Genomic DNA, 22,261 nt, shown 5'->3' on the forward strand with positions numbered 1-22,261 from the left:
ACCTGCAGAAAGCAACATAAATGTACAATGATACTGCTCCATACTATAGTGCAGGCAAGAAACACACTCATCCTGGAAGTTACTTAAGAACATTAGAAAGGTCCTACTGGGTCAGACCAAAGGTCCATCGAGCCCAGCATCCTGTCCTCCAACAGTGGACAGTGCCAGGTGCCCCAGAGGGAATGAACAGAACAGGCAATCACCAAGTGATCCATCCCCTGTTGCTCATTCCCAGCTTCTGGCAAACAGAAGCCAGGGACACCATTCCTGCCCATCCTGGCTAAGAGCCATTGATGGACCTATCCTACATGAATTTATCTAGTTCTTTTTTGAACCATGTTATAGTCTTGGCCTTCACAACATCCTCTGGCAAGGAGTTCTACAGGTTGATTGTGCCTTGAGTGAAGAAATATTTCCTTTTATTTGTTTTAAAACCTGCTGCCTATTAATTTCATTTGGTGACTCCTAGTTCTTGTGTTATGAAAAGTAGTAAACAACACTTCCTTATCTACTTTCGCTACACCAGTCATGATTTTATAGACCTCAATCATATTCCCCTTAGCCGTCTCTTTTCCAAGCTGAGAAGTCCCAGTCTTATTAATCTCTCCTCATATGGAAGCCGTTCCATCCCCTAATCATTTTGTTGTCCTTTTCTGAACCTTTTCCAATTCCAATATATCTTTTCTGAGATGGGGCAACCACATCTGCACACAGTATTCAAGATGTGGACATACCATGGATTTATATAGAGGCAACATGACATTTTCTGTCCTATTATCTATCCCTTTCTTAATTATTCCCAGCATTCTGTTTGCTTTTTTGACTGCCACTGCACATTGAGTGGACGTTTTCAGAGAACTATCCACAATGACTCCAAGATCTCTTTCTTGAGTGGTAACAGCTAATTTAGACCCCATCGTTTTATATGTATAGTTGGGATTATGTTTTCCAATGTGCATTACTTTGCATTTATCAACATTAAGTTTCATCTGCCGTTTTGTTGCCCAGTCATCCAGTTTTGAGAGATCCTTTTGTAGCTCTTCGCAGTCTGCCTGGGTCTTAACTATCTTTAGTAATTTTGTATCATCTGCAAATTTTGCCACCTCCCTGTTTATCCCTTTTTCCAGATCATTTATGAATATGCTGAATAGGACTGGTGGGGGGACACCACTATTTACCTCTCTCCATTCTGAAAACTGACTATTTATACCTACCCTTTGTTTCCTATCTTTTAACCGGTTACCAATCAATGAGAGCACCCTTCCCTCTTATCTCATAGCAGCTTACTTTGGGTGAGAGCCTTTGGTGTCAAAGGCTTTCTGAAAATCTAAGTACACTATATCCACTGGATCCCCTTGGTCCACAAATAATTCTAGTAGATTGGTGAGGCATGGTTTCCCTTTACTAACCATGTTGACTCTTTTTCAACAAATTATGTTCATCTATATGTCTGTCAATATTGTTCTTTATTATAGTTTCAACCAGTTTGCCCAGTACTGAAGTCAGGCTTACAGGCCTGTAATTGCTGGAATCATCTCTGGAGCCCTTTTTAAAAATTGGCATCACATTAGCTATCCTCCAGTCATCTGGTACAGAAGGTCATTTAAATGATAGGTTACAGACTACAGTTATTAGTTCTGCAATTTCACATTTGAGTTCCTTCAGAACTCTGGGGTGAATACCATCAGGTCCTAGTGACTTATTGCTGTTTAATTTATCAATTTGTTCCAAAACCTCCTCTAATGATACCTCAATCTGGGACAGTTCCTCAGATCTGTCACCTAAAAAGAATGGCTCAGGTTTAGGAACTCCCTCACATCCTCAGCCATGAAGACCAATGCAACTAATTCATTTAATTTCTCTGCAATGGCCTTATTGTCCTTGAGTGCTCCTTTAGCACCGTGATCGTCCAGTGGCCCCTTTGTGTGTTTAGCCAGCTTCCTGCTTCTGATGTACTTAAAAAAAAATTGCTATTACTTTTTTGAGTCTTTGGCTAGCTGTTCCTCAAATTCTTTTTTGGCCTTCCTAATTGGATTTTTACACTTCATTTGCAAGTGTATGTGCTCCTTTCTATTTTCCTCACTAGGATTTAACTTCCACTTTTTAAAGGATGCCTTTTTGCCTCTCTCTGCTTCTTTTACTTTCTTGTTTAGCCATGGTGGCACTTTTTTGGTTCTCTTACTATGTTTTTTAATTTGGGGTATACATTTAAGTTGAGCCTCTATTATGGAGTCTTTAAAAAGTTTCCACACAGCTTGGAGAGATTTCACTTTTGGCACTGTACCCTTTAATTTTGGTTTAATTAACCTCATTTTTGTGTAGTTCCCCTTTCTGAAATTAAATGCTACAGTGTTGGGCCTCTGTGGTATTTTCCCTGCCACAGGGATATTAAATTTAATTATACTTTGGTCACTATTACCAAGCGGTCCAGCTATATTCACCTCTTGGACCAGATCCTGTGCTCCACTTAGGACTAGATCAAGAATTGCCTCTCCTCTGGTGGGTTCCAGGACCAGCTGCTCCAAGAAGCAGTCATTTAAGGTATCAAGAAACTTTATCTCTGCATCCTGTCCTGAGGTAACATGTACTCAGTCAATATCGGGATAATTGAAATCCCCCATTATTATTATTTAGGTGTTTTTTTTTATTTTAATAGCCTCTCTAATCTCCCTGAGCATTTCACAGTCACTATCACCATCCTGGTCAGGTGGTTGGTAATATATCCCCACCGCTATATTCTTATTATTAGAGCACGGAATTTCTATCCGTAGAGATTCTATGGTACAGTTTGATTCATTTACAATTTTTACTTCATTTGATTCTACGCTTTCTTTCACATATAGTGCCACTCCCCCACCAGCATGACCTCTTTTTCCTGATATATTTTGTACCTTGGTATTACTGTATCCCATTGATTATCCTCATTCCACCAGGTTTCTGTGATGCCTATTATATCAATATCATCATTTAATAAGAGGCACTCTAGTTTACCCATTTTATTATTTAGACTTCTAGCACTGTTATATAAGCACTTTAAAAACTTGTCTCCTTTTAGCTGTCTTCCATTACACGATGAAATTGAATGGGACTCTTTTTTATTTGACTGTTTCTGATCAGACCCTGCCTGTATTTTATCATTTTCCATCCTCTCGTCCTCACTAGGACACAGAGATTCTCTATTAATAGATCCTCCCCTAAGGGATGTCCAAACACGTGCCCCTCCGCACTTGTCAGCGTTCCCTCAGTCCTTAGTTTAAAAACTGCGCTACGATCTTTTTAATGTTAAGTGCCAGCAATCTGGTTCCATTTTGGTTTAGGCGGAGCCCATCCTTCCTGTATAGGCTCCCCCTTTCCCCCAAAGTGTCCCTGGTTCCTAGTAAATCTAAACCCCGCCTCCCTATACCATCATCTCATCCACATATTGAGACCCTGCAGTTCTGCCTGTCCAACTGGCCCTGCACGTAAAACTGGGAGCATCTCAGAGAATGCTACCATGGAGGTCCTGGACTTCAGTCTCTTACCTAACAGCCTAAATTTGGCCTCCAGGGCCTCTCTCCTATCCTTCCCTATGTCACTGATACCTACATCACTGGCTCCTCTCCAGCACTACACATAAGTCTATCTGGATGTCTCGAGAAATCCGCAACCTTCCCACCTGACCGGCAAGTCACTATGTGGTTCTGCCGGTCATCACAAATCCAGCTATCTATATTTTTAATGATCGAATCGCCCATTACTAATACCTGTCTCTTTCTAATAGCTGGAGTTCCCTCGCCCGGAGAGGTATCCTCAGTGCGAGAGGATACCGTATCATCATCTGGAAGGAGAGTCCCAACTATGGGATTGTTTCCCTCTGCTCCAGTTAGATGCTCTCCTTCCCAGGGACTTTCATCCTCCTCAACAGCACAGAGGCTGTCAGACCGGGGGTGGGACCGTTTAATGTGTCCTGGAAAGTCTCATCTATGTACCTCTTTGTCTCCCTCAGCTCCTCCAGTTCAGCTACTCTGGTCTCCAAAGCCCATACACAGTGTCTGAGGGCAAGGAGCTCTTTGCACTGAATACATACATACACCACCTGCCAAGCATGTCTACACTATAAACTTAAGTCAACCTAGGTTAGGTACAGTAATTACTGCGGTGGTTCATGTCCATACTGCCATTCTTCTGTCGGTGGTATGCGTCCTCACCAGGAGTGCTTCCACTGACTTAAGAGGGGCAGTGTGGGGGCCTGAAAACCAGGGTTCTCAGCTCCATGGGTAGCTCCCCACCAGCTCCCCGCTTCCCACTGTGAATGGGGCAGCTGACCAGACACACACAGATCTCCCTGCCCAAAGACTGGCTGCCCCCTTGGGCTCTCCACTCCTCACCAGGAGCACAGCAACAAACCAGACGCTGGGCACATAGCTCCCAGCTGAGGGCAGCCAGGGTTCTGGCAGGGAGATCCACTTCTGGTGTCCAGTCAGCTGCACCATTCCTGGCAGGGAGCCAAGAAGCCCGGTGCAGTTGCCCTGTTCCTGGTGGGGAGCTGAAAAGCTCAGTGTAGCTGCCCCGTTCTCAGTGGGGAGCTGAGAAACCCGGTGTAGCTGCCTCATTCCCAGCTGGGAGTAGAGAACCCTGGGGGCGAGGGCAAACTGGGCTCCCAGTGGAGAGATCTGTTCCCGGAATCTGGTCAGGTACCATGCTCCTGGTGGGGAGCTGAGAACCCAGGTGGCAGCCCAGATTGGAGTGGGGAGCCAGGAGCCTGGGTGGCAGCCTGGCTGGGAGCGGAGACCCCAGGGGGACAGCAGGGCTCCCCATGGGGAACCCTGGAGGCAGCCTGAGTCAGGAACACAGGTGGCAGCCCAGCTTGGAGCAGAGACCAGGCAGCAGGCTGTCTGGGGAGCCCAAAGCTGACTTTCTTGTCAATATTATGGCTCCAGTGGAGCCGTGAAATTGACAAGAATGACAGCTAATAGCTGTAAGTAACGCAGCATCTACTGGAACACTGTGTCACCCTAACTACACTGACATAAGCTCTACGCCTCTCATGGATGTGGAGTTATTAGTGTAGTAGGGCACTTAACACCAACAGGAGCAAGGCTGTAATTTATACACTGACTTAATAGACATTAGGTCTACGTAAGCTGCCTTATGTCAATCTAATGCTGTAGTATAGACCAGGCTCCTCCTGTGTACAAAATAACCCCTCTCCAAACATTAGACATATTTTTGGACACATTACAATGAGAGGGAACACTGAACAGTTTACAGCTTTGATAAATGTAATTGCAAAGGTTAACAATTCTTTTGGTCCATGTAATTTCTAAAAGTGCCTTGATGTTATTTAATATATGCAACTTCAGAGAGACTTTTTCAAGTCATTAAGGAGAGGAGGACTTGGCCCTTAGCTAGCAACTGGAGACAACACTTTCCAAGTTTTTTTTTTATTATTTAAAATTAGCAGCCCTGGTGATATCAAACTTCACTATTAGCTGTATCTGTACCATACGCCTAAAAAAGACTGAGGGATACTACATAGTTTTCATGAAATAAATTTATCAGCCCTGATTCTCAATTCTGTTCAGTGGAGTTACAATGGCATAAAACTAATGTCAAATGGGGAGATTGAGACTGAAAAGTGTGTGGCACAGAGCAAGTCACTTCAGTGAGTCAGTGACTCCCAGCTTTGTGCTCATTCTTCCAGACCACACTGCCCAATACATTTTTGGGAAGATGTAGTAGTTAGAGGTGTCTTCAGTTTTGGGCCCCAATTCTGCTCTAGTTCAATCAAATGACAGAAACCCCAATGACTTGAGTGGGGGCAGGATCAAGTCCTTTGCTACCTTATTCATTTATGTCTCTTCATTTGATAAGCATGGGGAGTAAATTTCAGAGTGTAAAGTCCTGCCCTGAAACCATTCCGGCACCAGCACCCGACAAAAAACTAGGGACAATCAGCTTGGACACACCAGCTGACCTCATCTATTATGGTGAGAGAAGGGTGGAAAGATGATTTCTCAGATAGCCAGGACAACAGCCACACAGGGCTTAGCAAATCAAAGTCAACTCCTTGAGCAAAGCCTATGTACTTCTTGGACGGTGTAACACATAGTGTTTGGCTGTACTACCTAACAGGTAGGTAGCTGCAATCTGCACCAAATGAGTTTCTCCGTAGTCTTTCAGTGTACCGCCAAACAAAGCACACTGCAGTAATCAAATCTTTGCATCCAGCAAAATGCATATATAAAATGCTTTCTCCTCCATAGACCTTTATAGTGTCTGTTCCCTAATTTGTTAAAAAGCTAACAAAAGAATCCTCAGACACATAGTTAACATTTGTTTTCTATACACCTTTGGTCAAATACTGACCAGAAGATTTTGCATGGCTTGTATCATGCACACTTCCATGGACAATATATTTCAAACAAATAATCATCCTGCTAAGCAGAAGATCTGTAGGAGGAAAAATGTGTGCACTTAGCTGATGCACTCATCTAAAAAAAAGGTGATAAGTTTTAAATACCACTAAGTACATTTATGGACTGTAAAAGTTTCAAATTAATAAGCTTTAAAAGGAGATACTGAATTCAATCTTTTTCTTTATTAATGTTTTTTGTGCACAATTTAGAAACTAAGTGATTTCCTTCAATAATTAAATCAGTTCAATTCCCTAGTTTTTTCTATACACTGACCTCAAAGTTAACATGAAGCAAGAATCCATTGATCTTTGATCTTATATGCTTTGGTTTAATACTGCATAGCTATACTTTCTAAGCTCTGTTTCTGTTAGAGCCTGAAGAAGAGCCTGATTGTCACAATGAGTAGCAAATTACTCCACAAGCACTCCATTCAATATAATGAGACTACTCAATGTGACAGAATCAAATCCCAAGTCATTTGTCTTCACAGAGAAATTGTACAACTCCAGTGCATACTCTCGAGTACAGTACTTCACATGTCTATTTATTAAATTATCTATTAAGTATCTGTTACGAGTAGAAGGAGAGATACCTGATGTATTCCACATGTGAGAAACATAATTCAGCCAGAAATTCCCGCATTAAGTTCACCTTGAAGAATTAGCTGTGGACAACGATTTGAGATGAAGCTATCTATCATCTGACAAATGCTGAAACAGCAATTCATCACAGAAATTCTGAGAAAACTGAATGCAAGGGTACAAGACATACCTCCCCTTTCAACAATTAAGTGGTCAAGCAGTTAAATCACCACAGGGAGAAAAGTTAGGACAAACAGAAAATAGCATCATGAAGAACAACAGATCAGACTGCTTAAGAGCTAGGTAACTACTGGCGTATAACCCTGAAGTACACAAAGCCAAACTGAAGAGTTGACTTGCTTTATATGTCTGCAGCAAAAAAGTAATAATAATTCTAAGAGGTGCATTTTCATAGCAGCACGGAGAATTAGCACCCTAAGGCGAATGGGAGTGGCGCTAACTATCAATATGCCTCTCTGAAAATGTAACTGTGCAACTAAGATTGAAAACTAATGCATACAAATATACTCTTTTGATATATTCATTGCTTCTTTTCAAAAGCACCACTAAGTCTTGTATTTGTTAAAATCTTTGGAACAATGTCATGACTTCATTTTAACACAGAATTTTATTAAAGTTAAAATTTACGATTGTGCATGATTTAGTTGTATTTGCTCCTGAGACACCAAAATGGCTTTGATAAATGGTTGCCATAAAAATAGAAATGATTGATTCATGTTATTTCTCAAATAATTAATGCATTAGTTCCATATCAACCAGATAATAATGACTAAGGCTACATTTTAATCCCGGGTATTTTTAGTAAAAATCATGGACAGGTCATGGGCAGTAAACAAAAATTCACGGCCTTGTGACCTGTCCATGATTTTTACTAAAACTACTCTTGACTAAAACTTCCGGGGAGCCCCCCAGGTAAGCGCCGCCCAGAGCCCGCCTCACCCCATCCTGTGCCCCAACCCTCTGCCCGCTCCCAAACCCAACCTCTGCTGCATGAGACTGCCCCAGCAGTGACCGGTGCGAATGGCGCAGGGGCTGCTTGAGCTGCCCTTGAGCCAGGTCCACCGCGCACTGCAGAAGTCACGGAAAGTCACAGAATCCGTGACTTCCATTACAAACTCACAACCTTAATAATGACATAAAGTTACTAACTTATTACATATTACCAACAATAAAGCTGTAATTGCTTTACTTTGGTTGGATAACTAGATAGTTAAATAGACACATTCTATATTATAGATATTATAAATAAACCATTTAATAATGTTTCACTGAGATGATTAATTAATAAATCAGTATTTACACTTTGGTACTTTTTCACAATTATTTAAATTTAGTTTTCTGCCAGTCATGGCATATAATTTACATACCAATATTTGTTTTTATTTCAAATAATTGTTTCATTTTCTGCTTGAATTACATTACAAAAAAATTGTTTTGTATAGTCAATTTTTTATAAGAAGCACCGTGGCTGCCATGAAATGCCACATATTCCTAACTGCAAAATGTTGCAAGCAAAATCACCATGGCAGCCAAGAGCTGTGAAAAAAAAAAAAAAAAAAGAGGGGACGGAGAAAAACCACAAAAGACATCAAAGAAAGCTACCCACCGACGATAGACAGAACTGACAAAGCTAGGTATCTCAGCAACAAAGTTGTCAAGCAAAATAAAATGAACCAAATGCAAAACTAAACAAATGCACCTTGCATGTTGTTCTGAATGACTATGAAAAGCAGTCAGTTCCAAGTGTGAGGGGTCTGCTCAGAGAACACTCTCCTTGTGGTCTTGAAAAGATTAATATTAGGAACTTACGGCAGGAGTATCCCTGAATATATATCATAAAGTGTTCAGCGGCAAATGCACTGTTGCCATATAGGGTCAGAGTCCAGCAAGGTTGAAGGGTCCCCAAGACCATTCAAGGATTTCTAGGTTATCAGCCACATCCCTGGAATTTTACAGGGAGCCAAAGCAGCTATGCAAACCATAAGAACCACCCACCTCAAGGGTTAATAAGCAAGATTTATCTAAGGTTGTAAAGCAACTCAGAACCAGATTAACCAATGTGCACAATTGGCCCTTCAGCAGAAAAGAAACTAGATAAATCAAAAGAAGAAAATGAAAGAAAAAAGCTCTTTTTAGAGCACACCCTAAACCCCACCCTAACATTCTGTCAATGGAAGCAAAAGTCCCAAATCCTCATACCTCAGAGTTTAAATGAACAAAAATCTGTTTTTTTCCTTTCTTCAGGTCAGAGAAACAAAAGCCCCCAATTCCCTTTCCTCAGCATTTAAACAAGTCAGACTAACAAATTCCCTGTGCAGGCAGCTTAATTCCGTCAACATAGTTGTTTGGCTTTCCAGGTATACCCAAGCTCATAACTTCCTCTTTCTATAAGTTCCAGCTGGTTTCCTGCAAAGTTAAGGAAGTTCAATTACTCCTAGCCCCTGCCTATTATTCCTAGTCTCCCAGAAGAGTCCTAGACCAGAACCATGAGTCTTCTTGACAGTCCTGGGACCCAGGTGGGTGGTATGCCCAGTCATGATGTCGTCTATATAGCTGAACAACTTTGCAAACATCTTCTTGATCAAGACTCCCTTAACAGAAAAGGTTGCATTACATTTTCAATCACCAATATTCCCCAGCTCTGGGATTCATTTGTTTTTCATTGAATGTCATGCTGCTTTGTTTCCCATTTGTTACATTTGTAACATGTCTTTTGTAACAAATGGGAAACAAACTGCATGACATTCAATCAAAAACTGTATATATATTTTAATATTTCATCTTTTTCAGTAAGAGCACTATAAAAGGGGAGTTTGAGTGGGAGTTTCTAAAGGGAGTTTGGGGGAAAGACTAAGAGAGCCAGGCAGAGGAACAGACAGGCTAGTGAAGGGAGTGTGTGGTGGTCTGGTAGTGTTTTGGTGCTCGTTGGGGGTTTGTTCTGCTGAGGGTGGTGGTGTTTTGGTTTGGTTTGTGTTTTCCGGACTAACAGGACTTAGGTGAGAAGGCTATGACAAATACAGAAGCAGCAGTGGTAGTGACTCAAATAGTGGAAGACACAATGAAGATGACTGGATGTAGAAGCTGTGGCATGTACATGATCCTGGAGGGGGTACCTGAAAAGAGTTTCGTCTTTATGAATTGCAGCCTGATAGAGCTGATCGAAGAGAAGATCTGAAGATTGGAGATGCAGGTGGGAACGCTGGTTGAGTTTAGAAGGGGGTTCGAGCGGATGATGGAGCAAAGACATGAGGAGGCTGAAGGGAAAAGCTCAGACCTGCAGATGGAAGCAGGACCAAAGAACTCTGAGGGGATACTGCTGGGTGAGAAAAGTGGACAGTGGAAGCATGTGACTAAGAGAACCAGGCAAAGGAAAAGACGGGCCAGTGAAGGAGAAATAGAGCTCAGGAACAAGTTTGTGGAGTTGGAAAATGAAGAAAGGGCACAGCAGGTGGTCACTGAAGGTGAGAGGGCAAGGAAGAAGAGAAGAGCAGATAGTCCTATAGGAAGAGGGCAAGAGTCAATGGAGAAAACAACACCAAATATGAGCCCCAGGAGGATACAGGATGGGTTGCAGAGGATTGCAAGGGACAATAGGAATCGAGAGGACTTGCAGACAGAGGGAACAAGGGATAGACTGGACAATCACCACATGGCCAGGAAAAGGCAGATCTACGTGATTGGGGATTCTTTACTGAGAAGGATAGACAGGCCTGTAACAAGAGCTGATCCAGAGAACAGAAGGGTGTGCTGTCCGCTGGGTGCTAAGATACGGGATGTAGACCTGAGGCTGAAGAGGATCCTAACGGGAATGGGAAAGAATCCATTGATTATCCTTCTTGTGGGATCACATGATACAGCTAAATTCTCACTAGAACGTATCATGGGAGACTATGCCAGGCTGGGGAAGACTCTTAAGGAAATCGAGGCTCAGGTGATCTTCAGTGGAATTCTGCCTGTTCCTAGAGAAGGGCAACAAAGGTGTGACAAGATTATGATGCTCAACAGATGGCTCAGGCAGTGGTGCTATAAGGAGGGCTTTGGATGTATGGCCACTGGGAAGCATCCATGGACAGAGGATTGTTCTCTTGGGATGGACTTCACCCGAGTAAGGAGAGAAATAGACTTCTAGGGTGGAGGATGGCACAACTGATCAACTAGGAATCTGGGGGAGATGGTTGGGAGATGTCCAGGTAGTCTCCACGCTGGATTTTCTCTTTGAGAGGGAAGAAAACAAAGGAAGAAAAGATACAGCTGTGGGTAGTAGAATGGACATAAGGAGGAAGGGTAGTGTACATACCAATCTAATAGGTAATATTGGCAGTAGAATGTCTATGCCTAATCGGGTAAAGAATGTGAGCGAAGCCAAACAGCAAAAATTAAGATGTTTGTACACCAATGCAAGAAGCCAAGGTAATAAAATGGAGGAACTAGAGCTACTGGTACAGGAAGTGAAACGAGATATTACAGGGATAACAGAAACATGGTGGGATAATAGTCATGACTGGAGTACAGGTATTGAAGGGTATGTGCTGTTTAGCAAAGACAGAAATAAAGGCAAAGGTGGTGGAGTAGCACTGTATATCAACGATGAGGTAGACTGTAAAAAAATAAGAAGTGATGGAATGGATAAGACAGAGTCTGTCTGGGCAAAAATCACATTGGGGAAGAAAGCTACTAGAGCCTCCCCTGGGATAGTGCTTGGGGTGCGCCTGGATCCAATTTGGATACGTTTTTAAAGAAGTAAATACTAATGGGAATTGTGTGATCATGGGAGACTTTAACTTCCCAGATATAGACTGGAGGACAAGTGCTAGTAATAATAATAGGGCTCAGATCTTCCTGGATACCATAGCTGATGGATTCCTTCACCAAGTAGTTGCTGAACCGACAAGAGAGGATGCCATTTTTTATTTGGTTTTGGTGAGTAGCGAGGACCTCATAGAAGAAATGGTTGTAGGGGACAACCTTGGTTCGAGCAATCATGAGCTAATTCAGTTCAAACTAAATGGAAGGAAAAACGAAAATAGATCTGTTACTAGGGTTTTTGATTTCAAAGGGGCTAACTTAAAAAAATTAAGAAAATTAGTTAGGGAAGTGGATTGGACTGAAAAACTTGTGGATCTAAAGGCAGAGGAGGCCTGGAATTACTTCAAGTCAAAGTTGCAGAAACTATCAGAAGCCTGCATCCCAAGAAAGGGGAAGAAATTCATAGGCAGGAGTTGTAGACCAAACTGGATGAGCAAGCATCTCAGAGAGGTGATTAAGAAAAAGCGGAAAGCATACAGGGAGTGGAAGATGGGAGCGATTAGCAAGGAAAGCTACCTTACTGAGGTCAGAACATGTAGGGATAAACTAAGAAAGGCCAAAAGCCATGTAAAGTTGGACCTTGCAAAGGAAATTAAAACCAACAGTAAAAGGTTCTATAGCCACATAAATAAGAAGAAAACAAAGAAAGAAGAAGTGGGACCGCTTAACACAGAGGGTGGAGTGGAGGTTAAGGATAATCTAGGCATGGCCCAATATCTAAACAAATACTTTGCCTCAGTCTTTAATGAGGAGCTTTAGGGATAATGGTAGGAAGACAAATGGGAATGAGGATATGGAGGTAGATATTACAACATCTGAGATAGAAGCCAAACTTGAACAGCTTAATGGAACTAAATCAGGGGGCCCGGATAATCTTTATCCAAGAATATTAAAGGAACTAGCACATGAAATTGCAAGCCCATTAGCAAGAATTTTTAATGAATCTGTAAACTCAGGGGTTGTACCGTATGACTGGAGAATAGTTAATATAGTTCCTATTTTTAAGAAAGGAAAAAAAAGTGATCCGGGTAACTACAGGCCTGTTAGTTTGACATCTGTAGTATGCAAGGTCTTGGAAAAAAATTTGAAGGAGAAAGTAGTTAAGGACATTGAGCTCGATGGTAATTGGGACAAAATATAACATGACTTTACAAAAGGTAGATCATGTCAAACCAACCTGATCTCCTTCTTTGAGAAGGTAACAGATTTTTTAGACAAAGGAAACGCAGTGGATCTAATTTACCTCGATTTAAGTATGGCATTTGATACGGTTCCACATGGAAAATTATTAGCTAAATTGGAAAAGATGGGGATCAATATGAAAATTGAAAAGTGGATAAGGAACTGGTTAAAGGGGAGACTACAGCGGGTCACACTGAAAGGTGAACTGTCAGGCTGGAAGGAGGTTACAAGTGGAGTTCCTCAGGGGTCAGTTTTGGGACCAGTCTTATTTAATCTTTTTATTACTGACCTTGGCACAAAAAGCGGGAATGTGCTAATAAAGTCTGCGGATGACACAAAGCTGGGAGGTATTGCCAATACAGAGAAGGACTGGGATATCGTACAGGAAGATCTGGATGACCTTGTAAACTGGAGTAATAGTAATAGGATGAAATTTAATAGTGAAAAGTGCAAGGTCATGCATTTAGGGATTAATAACAAGAATTTCTGTTATAAACTGGGGACGCATCACTTGGAAGTAACGGAGGAGGAGAAGGACCTCAGAGTATTGGTTGATCACAGGATGATTGTGAGCTGCCAATGTGATATGGCCATAAAAAAGCTAATGCAGTCTTGGAATACATCAGGCGAGGTATTTCCAGTAGAGATAAGGAGGTGTTTGTACCATTATACAAGGCACTGGTGGGACCTCACCTGGAATACTGTGTGCAGTTCTGGTCTCCCATGTTTAAGAAGGATGAATTCAAACTGGAACAGGTATAGAGAAGGGCTACTAGGATGATCTGAGGAATGGAAAACCTGTCTTATGAAAGGAGACTCGAAGAGCTTGGCTTGTTTAGCCTAACCAAAAGAAGGCTGAGGAGAGATATGATTGCTCTCTATAAATGTATCAGAGGGATAAATACCACAGAGGGAGAAGAATTATTTAAGCTCAGTACCAATATGGACACAAGAACAAATGGATATAAACTGGCCATCAGGAAGTTTAGACTTGAATTTAGATGAAGGTTTCTAACCATCAGAGGAGTGAAGTTCTGGAACAGCCTTCCAAGGGAAGCAGTGGGGGCAAAAAACATATCTGGCTTCAAGACTAAGCTTGATAAGTTTATGGAGGGGATAATATGATGGGATAGCCTAATTTTGGCAATTAATTGATCTTCAACTATTAGTGGTAGATATGCCCAATGCCCTGTGATGAGATGTTAGACAGGGTGGGATCTGAGTTACTAAAGAGAATTCTTTCCTGGGTATCTGGCTGGTGAGTCTTGCCCACATGCTTAGGGTTTAGCTGATCGCCATATTTGGGGTCGGGAAGGAATTTTCCTCCAGGGCAGACTGGCAGAGGCCCTGGGGGTTTTTCGCCTTCCTCTGCAGCGTGGGGCATGGGTCACTTGCTGGAGGATTCTCTCCACCTTGAAGTCTTTAAAGCACAATTTGAGGACTTCAATAGTTCAGACATAAGTTACGGGTTTGTTACAGGAGTGGGTGGGTGAGATTCCATGGCCTGCATTGTGCAGGAGGTCAGACTAGACGATCATAATGGTCCCTTCTGACCTTAAATTCTATAATTCTGTGAAAAGCTATGTTGCCTATATTTTGTTATAATGATGAAATATTAAAATATCTCAGAAATGGACTGTTCAATGACAGCTTATTTAATGTAATTTGTCACCACATAGGAAAAATTAATTGGTGTTTGTGTACAGTACCATCTGAACTGCCACTCAGCATGTTGTATAGAAACGTTACCTGGGTTAAAGGAATCTAAATAATAAAATCCATTCCCAGTTTTCAATTAGGGTTCTGGCTAGCTTATGCTGAGAGCTTCATCATTAGTCTAACATCTCCTGAATAGGGATGATGAGATGAAACAAATTGGTGTAATATTTGGCACATCACTTACTGCTGTTGGGGATGTCAAAGTGAATTAAATCCTGGTCACACAAATAAAGTATTTGAACAGGATGTACATTTGCTTAGTCTAATTAACTAAAACTCTAAAGCTGCTGCTCAGTGTTAAATGCTATGTCATTATTCTTTTAATAAATTTTGCATAGATACAATATGCTAACCATAGATACAATTGACTGCTTTTTAAAATATTGATATTTTAAGCATTTACTTGTTCTCATAAGACTAAAATTAACTCTTATCCAGCAACTAACTATGCCAATATACTTATTAAATATGGCAGTTAAAATGTTAGCATAAAGTTTTCTTATTTCTGATCTGAAGTTTTTAAGATAGTTCTTTATAATTCCAAGTGATTGTACATTAATTTGTATTTATTTCTAATAATTATCTAAACAAGCGTACGGTAGACTAGAATCAACCTAAAATGAGAACATTACTTATTAGGGGTATTAAAATAGAGTGGTGACACTCCTGCCTGTGGTTCTTGTTCCACTGTTATGTGAAGACATTGCCAGACCTTTTGCTAGTTTCTAAGCCACACCCTGAAGGGAATGGTCCATGAACACAGTCCTAGAGCCTAGACATATTTAAATAAGCTATTCAGGATGATGTAAGCATATGTAAGCATCACGATTTTTAGTCTATGTATAAGAAAGTTTAAATGTGCTGGCTGCAATCTTGGTTTAGAAAAACCAGTTTTATTTAGAAGGTAATAATGCCTTTCATCTCATTTGTTCATGTGCTGAAACTTTACTGACCATGATTTTTTTTTCTTTTGAGGAGAGGATTGGACTGTGGTTAGTACAGTTATTAGAAATGAAATAACCAGGTAAGATACCAAACTAACCCCCCATTAACAAAAGAAAAAAATGTAGTTAAATGAAATACAGGGAAAAAAAGTTGGCCATCCTGTTTGACACTAGTATTAGGAAAAATTAAGTCATTATTTTAAAGGAATCCTATGAAGAGGTTTTTGAAGAACATATTATTTCACCCTCCCATTGTGTCTGGTGAGAATATAGCTGTAGCAGGGAAAAGGGGATAGAAAGCAGTGGACATGCTTTGGTTTAAAAAAAAAAATTCATTAAAATTCCAAAGCAGAAGATAACCTTTAAAAAGATTTAAAATATTATAACTGGCCTAGTGGAGAATTCTGAGACTCATGTTTGGGCCTTTATGGACTTTGTGGTCAAGTTCAGTTGCCTCAAGTGTTATTATTATCTTTTAAGCAAAGTCAGGTGCTGATCCATTCATGTTTAGCACAACATTAGTATTAACTTTTTCAAGATACATCCAATAATCTTGGTGTCTGAACGTCTCTAATTTCACTATGAAAATACAGTAGCTATCAGTGCTTCTTTCTGGAAGCTATTGTGTTTGTTGGTAATGCTACTGCATCACGGAATAATCAAAATTTGCCTTGCCAGGTATTTTCAGCCTTCAGCTACCAGATGAGTTCTTGCTTGCTGAAACAGGAGACAGTAAATTTATAGAGACAGGAGACCAATCCTGGAGGACGTGTTTTGTAACCCAAGTTACTACTTCCATTCAGGAAGGCCTCAAACCTGGTGCCTTTTGGTGTTTTTACTGGTGTATGTAGGTTTTCTTTAAACTGTTTCTTGGAGGGTGGGAGACTGGCTTCATCTTTCAAGAGAACAACTGCTAATTAGACTAGTCTCTGGCAAGGAAGACAACTCAGTTTCTAAAACAGATGAGAAACACAAGATCCTGAAGGAGATTTCTTACAGAGGAACAAGTTATTTGCTCATAAGAAATTGTCGTTATGAGGATTTCATCTAAGAAAGGAAACATCTTCCTTTCTAAAGCATGAAACAATTATCACCATGAACTTGATAAATGCCCTTGGAGCAAACAAAATCCAGAAGGGAAGGTCCTTGAGTTAAGTTTCAATTGAGGACTGCAAAACAGAGACACATTTCATGATAGGGTTGAATAGATGTGTATATTTAGTCATATTTCAGTTCTAAACAGGACTAATGCCCTGATTTGTAGCCTTTAAGGTTTCTACCTTGGGACTTCAGTCCTGCATATGTAGATTTATTAGGTTTTTAGTATAAACCTCTTTGGAGTTTGCTAGCTCCTGAAACAATGAACTGAGCCTCCAGGGGTCCAACCCTCTGGACTGCAGCAATGGCTCCAGAGCCTCTGAACACCATTTCCCAGCCTGCTTAGGGTCCAGAGCAGGGATAGAATAGTCAGGAAACTCCTACAAAAGTCAGTAGAGAGTTTCTGATTAAGTGATTTATATAGACAATGTGCTGGGCCAACATGGAGCCAGGGCTGGTCAGTCTCTCAGTTGGAGGGGACAAGCAGCCTTAGAGACAGACAACGGGATTCATTTTAGTTTAGCTTTTGGACTGTTTGAGTTTGGAGCTGAGATGGGGCAGCACAGCTTGGGGTAGGGAGTCTCTATTCAACTCCCACTCTTCCACAAAGGGAGAGTTTGAGCTGTTGTGGGATTTAGAACATGATCACGAAGTGCCTGTCCTGTGGAGACCAGCAATCAGGAGGGTAGAGAAGCAACCTGGTGCCAGCTACCTACAGCCAGCCAAGATCTCCATAGGGCTCCAGACCAGGGAGTCAGGAGAGGACCCTGCCCCACTCAGGGCTGAAGATACTGTAAGGGAATCCCTTTCTTTTTGTTTAAGCTGACCAATGTTCACAGCACTCCAGCACTCATTGCAGGACTTATCTTCAGCCTCTTATCTGCCTGGAACTGTGCTAGAGAGGGAGCTGAGAGTCTGTGTACAGTGGTGAATGCAGGGAGGTAGAGGATTTGTTATATTATTGGTATCATAGGTTTTTTTTTGTTTGTTTTTCACCTTAGAGACTAACGAATTTATTTGAGCATAAGCTTTCATGAGCTACAGCTCACTTCATCAGATGCATTCAGTGGAAAATACAGTGGGGAGATTTATATACACAGAGAACATGAAACAATGGGTGTTACCACATACACTGTAAGGAGAGTGATCAGGTAAGGAGAGCTATTACCAGCAGGAGAGCGGGGGGTTGGGGGGAACCCTTTGTAGTGATGATCAAGATGGGCCATTTCCAGCAGTTGACAAGAACATCTGAGGAACAGCGGAGTGGGGGGGAGGAGGGAATAAACATGCGGAAATAGTTTTACTTTGTGTAATGACCCATCCACTCCCAGTCTTTATTCAAGCCTAAGTTAATTGTATCCAGTTTGCAAATTAATTCCAATTCAGCAGTCTCTCGTTGGAGTCTGTTTTTGAAGTTTTTTTGTTGAAGAATTGCCACTTTTAATCGAGTGACCAAATCAATTGAAGCGTAATCGAGTGACCAAAGAGATTGAAGCGTTCTCCGACTGGTTTTTGAATGTTATCATTCTTGACGCCTGATTTGTGTTCATTTATTCTTTTACATAGAGACTGTCCAGTTTGACCAATGTACATGGCAGAGGGGCATTGCTGGCACATGATGGCATATATCACATTGGTAGATGTGCAGCCTCTGATAGTGTGACTGATGTGATTAGGCCCTATGATGGTGTCCCCTGAATAGATATGTGGACACAGTTGGCAACGGGTGTTGTAGCAAGGATAGGTTCCTGGGTTAGTGGTTCTGTTGTGTTGTGTGTGGTTGCTGGTGAGTATTTGCTTCAGGTTGGGGAGCTGACTGCAAGCAAGGACTGGCCTGTCTCCCAAGATCCCACCATCAACCTCAGCCTGGATCAGTCCACACAAGAGATTCACCTCCTGGACACCACAGTGCCAACAAGCGACGGTCACACAAACACCACCCTACACTGGAAACCCACCGACCACTATGCCCACTACATGCCTCCAGCCTTCATCCAGACCACACCACATGATCCACTGTCCAGAGCCAAGCTCCACGACACAACCGTACCTGCTCCAACCCCTCTGACAGAGACAAACACCCATAAGATCTCCATCAAGCTCTCCCACAACCACAATACCCACCTGCAGAAGCGAAGAAACAGATTGACAGAGCCAGAAGAGTACCCAGAAGTTACCTACTACAGGACAGGCCCAACAAAGAAAACAACAAAACGCCACTAGCCATCACCCTCAGCCCCCAACCAAAACCTCTCCAACGCATCATCAAGAATCCACAAATGCATCCGATGAAGTGAGCTGTAGCTCACAAAAGCTTATGCTCAAATAAATTTGTTAGTCTCTAAGGTGCCACGAGTACTCCTTTTCTTTTTGAGAATACAGACTAACACGGCTGCTACTCTGAAACCTGTCATAGTTTTTTTTATTCATCTTAATCCTTTTCTTCCTTACAGAATTTGTTTCCTGTCCCTAGTAAATCCCCCGTGTTATACACGGTATGCATCTGATGAAGTGAGCTGTGGCTCACGAAAGCTCATGCTCAAATAAATTGGTTAGTCTCTAAGGTGCCACAAGTACTCCTTTACTTTTTGCGAATACAGACTAACACGGCTGTTACTCTGAAACCTGTCATTATGCAAGGCACTGCATTTAGCCGTATGGAGTGGAAATCTATCAACTGCATGAAAAAACTGGCAGTTTCCACGGTATGCATCTGATGAAGTGAGCTGTGGCTCACGAAAGCTCATGCTCAAATAAATTGGTTAGTCTCTAAGGTGCCACAAGTACTCCTTTACTTTTTGCGAATACAGACTAACACGGCTGTTACTCTGAAACCTTTTGGAGTGTGGCATTTTATTGATTGGAGCTTGTAGTAATGTATTGTGTTGTTTGTGTACTGGGTTATAGTCCTTGTGAATTTTGCAAGGGACAGCACCTTTGTTTCCCAGACACAGATTGGAGTCACTTTGGCTGAAGGCACCAGGCACCGAAATAAAAAACCCAGGACTCAACCCATGCCAGGGGCAAAGACAAGCCACTCCGATTAACTACCAGGGAGGTTTGAGCCAAGCCTTGGGGAAGGGCTAACATTAAATTCAAAATTAGCCTATTTTTTGTGAGCAATGAAACATGTTGAAGATAATGATGCCCTTTTCCATAGTTTTTAACAGGAATGAGTGCATCCCTCCATACCAGAACACCCCTCTCTGTTGGAAAAGGGGAACTATTTAAAGGGGAGTGAAAATAAATTCAACTGAAAAACCAGAACAGGTTTCTAGGACTCACTCATCTGTCAACTTTTGCCTTTTTCAAAGACTATACAAATGGTTTTAGAAACATCATAGATACTCCATCATTCTACCTCAAATTTAATGCTATTATGTTAGTGGTTGGAAATTTTCAGGTAGGCACTAGCTATAGAAGACCTCACCTTGAATACTGTTTGTATGTCAAGAAGTTGGACTTGTCAGGAAACAAAGAATTTTAAGAATTTTTAAAGGTTTGAATTGTCCTGTGCTTCTTGTCTGCTCAAGCTGAATAATGGTGTCAGGATAGTTCAAGAACAAACTTGACCACCATATACTTAGTCTGAACAGCATCTTCTTCAAATGAGTAGGAAAGGGTTTCATTTTTAAGTCCTTGGCAGATCAAATCAAGCTGTTATCCATTGGGAAACTGCAATCTAATTTATTTCATGTTGTAGGAGAATTCAGATTGTTCAATTTAATTCTTTTTCATCTCAGAATCAAAAGAACTTATACACAAGTTGATTCTAGACAGTTTGAAGGGGTCTATTGGATTTTTTTATACTGGTGTTTTCTGTAAGAAAGATTCAGATTCTTCCAAAGCCCTGAGTACTGGAGAAGAAATACTGTAGGAAACATGAGAGTCTGGTTCTGTAGGTTGAAGTGAGGGATCTGTATATCAACCCAGGCAGTTAAACATCTACCATAGTGCATAGAGGTGAAAGGAACAAAGAGGAAAAAACTGCGCTGGAATCCAGTTTGGAACCATCCCACTCAGTTCATTTGCATGCATTTCTCTGCACTTTTTAAATTACGTGCTAAGCAGAATAATATTTCAACATATGAAACATGAAAGAGAACTGCATGTGACTAACATCATTCCTAATATGCATGTTAAAAGTGAATAGAGTAAAAATGTGTAGAGCATAGAAAAGGAATATAAATAATAATAATAAATAAATATAGAAGGGGAATATAAATCAAAATTGTTATGGACTACTTGTTGGTTTTCAATGTGTTGTTTGTGCTATCTTTTAGGACAAGTTCCCACATCTCTAACTGCCTTTGAATTCTAACAAGCACGGTATTAAACATTCTACTATCCTAAATATTTATATTATGAAGGAGAAAAAAGTTTATTTCTGTCTCAGTGGATAAGGGATCATAAAAATATATTAAAAATAAATGGAAATAGGGATAGTAAAATTGAAGGGGAAAACAGTGAATATTTAACAAAGAGAGAGCAGGAGTGAAATCAAAGTTTAGATCAGACTACTTCTTTGAAAGGATTGAGACACATAGGGACTAATTCTACTGTGCATGCTCATGCTGGCATGTACTTACTCATGCAAGCAGGCCTGTTGAAGTCAACAGGCTTACTTACATGATCAAGTGGTTCAGCGTAAGAGTTGCAGAACTGGGTCCCAAGAAGAGATCTTTGCAGCACAGTTTTATTGATTTCAGAAGTGAATTTCTCTAGTCAAACTTCTAAAAGAAAATTAATGTATAAAGGAGAATTGAGATGAGAACAACAAACATATAGTTACAGTGGAGCTCTGCGTTGCTGTTTGGGAGATCTGGGTTTGTTACCCACAGCAGGTGTGTTGCTCCTTGGACCTTTCATGAGCTGGGCAGGCTTCAGGAGCACAATTGACCTTTGGCAGAACCTGTCTCATCACTCAGCAGAACATCTGCTAGCCTAAATCCCATGGCTTAAAGGAGCAGCAATTAGATGCTTTAAAGAAGGAAATCAAAATACAGAAAAAATAATAAAGAACAGAGGTATCTCCAGAAGATTCATAAAGGTTGTAAAGGACACACTCTCGTTTCTATTCACCAGGAAATATAAACTTATAAATAAACTCAAAAACTGCACTATTTGAATATTTTAAATAATTCATTTTAGTTTGTATTCCTGCTAGTCTCCAAGCGGAGTTCTGCAGCTGCTGCACCTAATTTCATTTTGGCATGGAAAGAGCTCGGGTCTGTGCAGCACCGTCTGTCTCTTCCCTCTGGAGCAGGAACTGGCATAATGATTCAATATTTAAAAGTGCTTCTGATCAGCTACATTTGTACAGACTGATTACAACTTCAAATAAAATGAATATAGGCGAAGAAACCCTCGTATCATTTACTGGAGGCTAGTTAATTGGCAGGTAGAATTGCAACGTCTTAACTAAATGAAGTAAAATTGAATAGACCATAACTAGTTATGATGAAAAAAGGCAAAATAAAACATAAAAATCTGATTCCTTAGAATCACATTA

At 41.0% G+C, this 22,261-nt stretch overlaps 1 protein-coding gene across 1 annotated transcript in view; it reads right to left on the reverse strand.

The window, feature by feature from the left end:
* PREX2 (phosphatidylinositol-3,4,5-trisphosphate dependent Rac exchange factor 2) overlaps positions 1-22,261 on the reverse strand; it is a 290,326-nt gene that overhangs the window by 17,594 nt on the left and 250,471 nt on the right. The window lies entirely within an intron of this gene.

Source organism: Eretmochelys imbricata, chromosome 2 (assembly GCF_965152235.1).
Source record: "Eretmochelys imbricata isolate rEreImb1 chromosome 2, rEreImb1.hap1, whole genome shotgun sequence".
In the NCBI taxonomy this organism is placed as follows: Eukaryota; Metazoa; Chordata; order Testudines; family Cheloniidae; genus Eretmochelys; species Eretmochelys imbricata.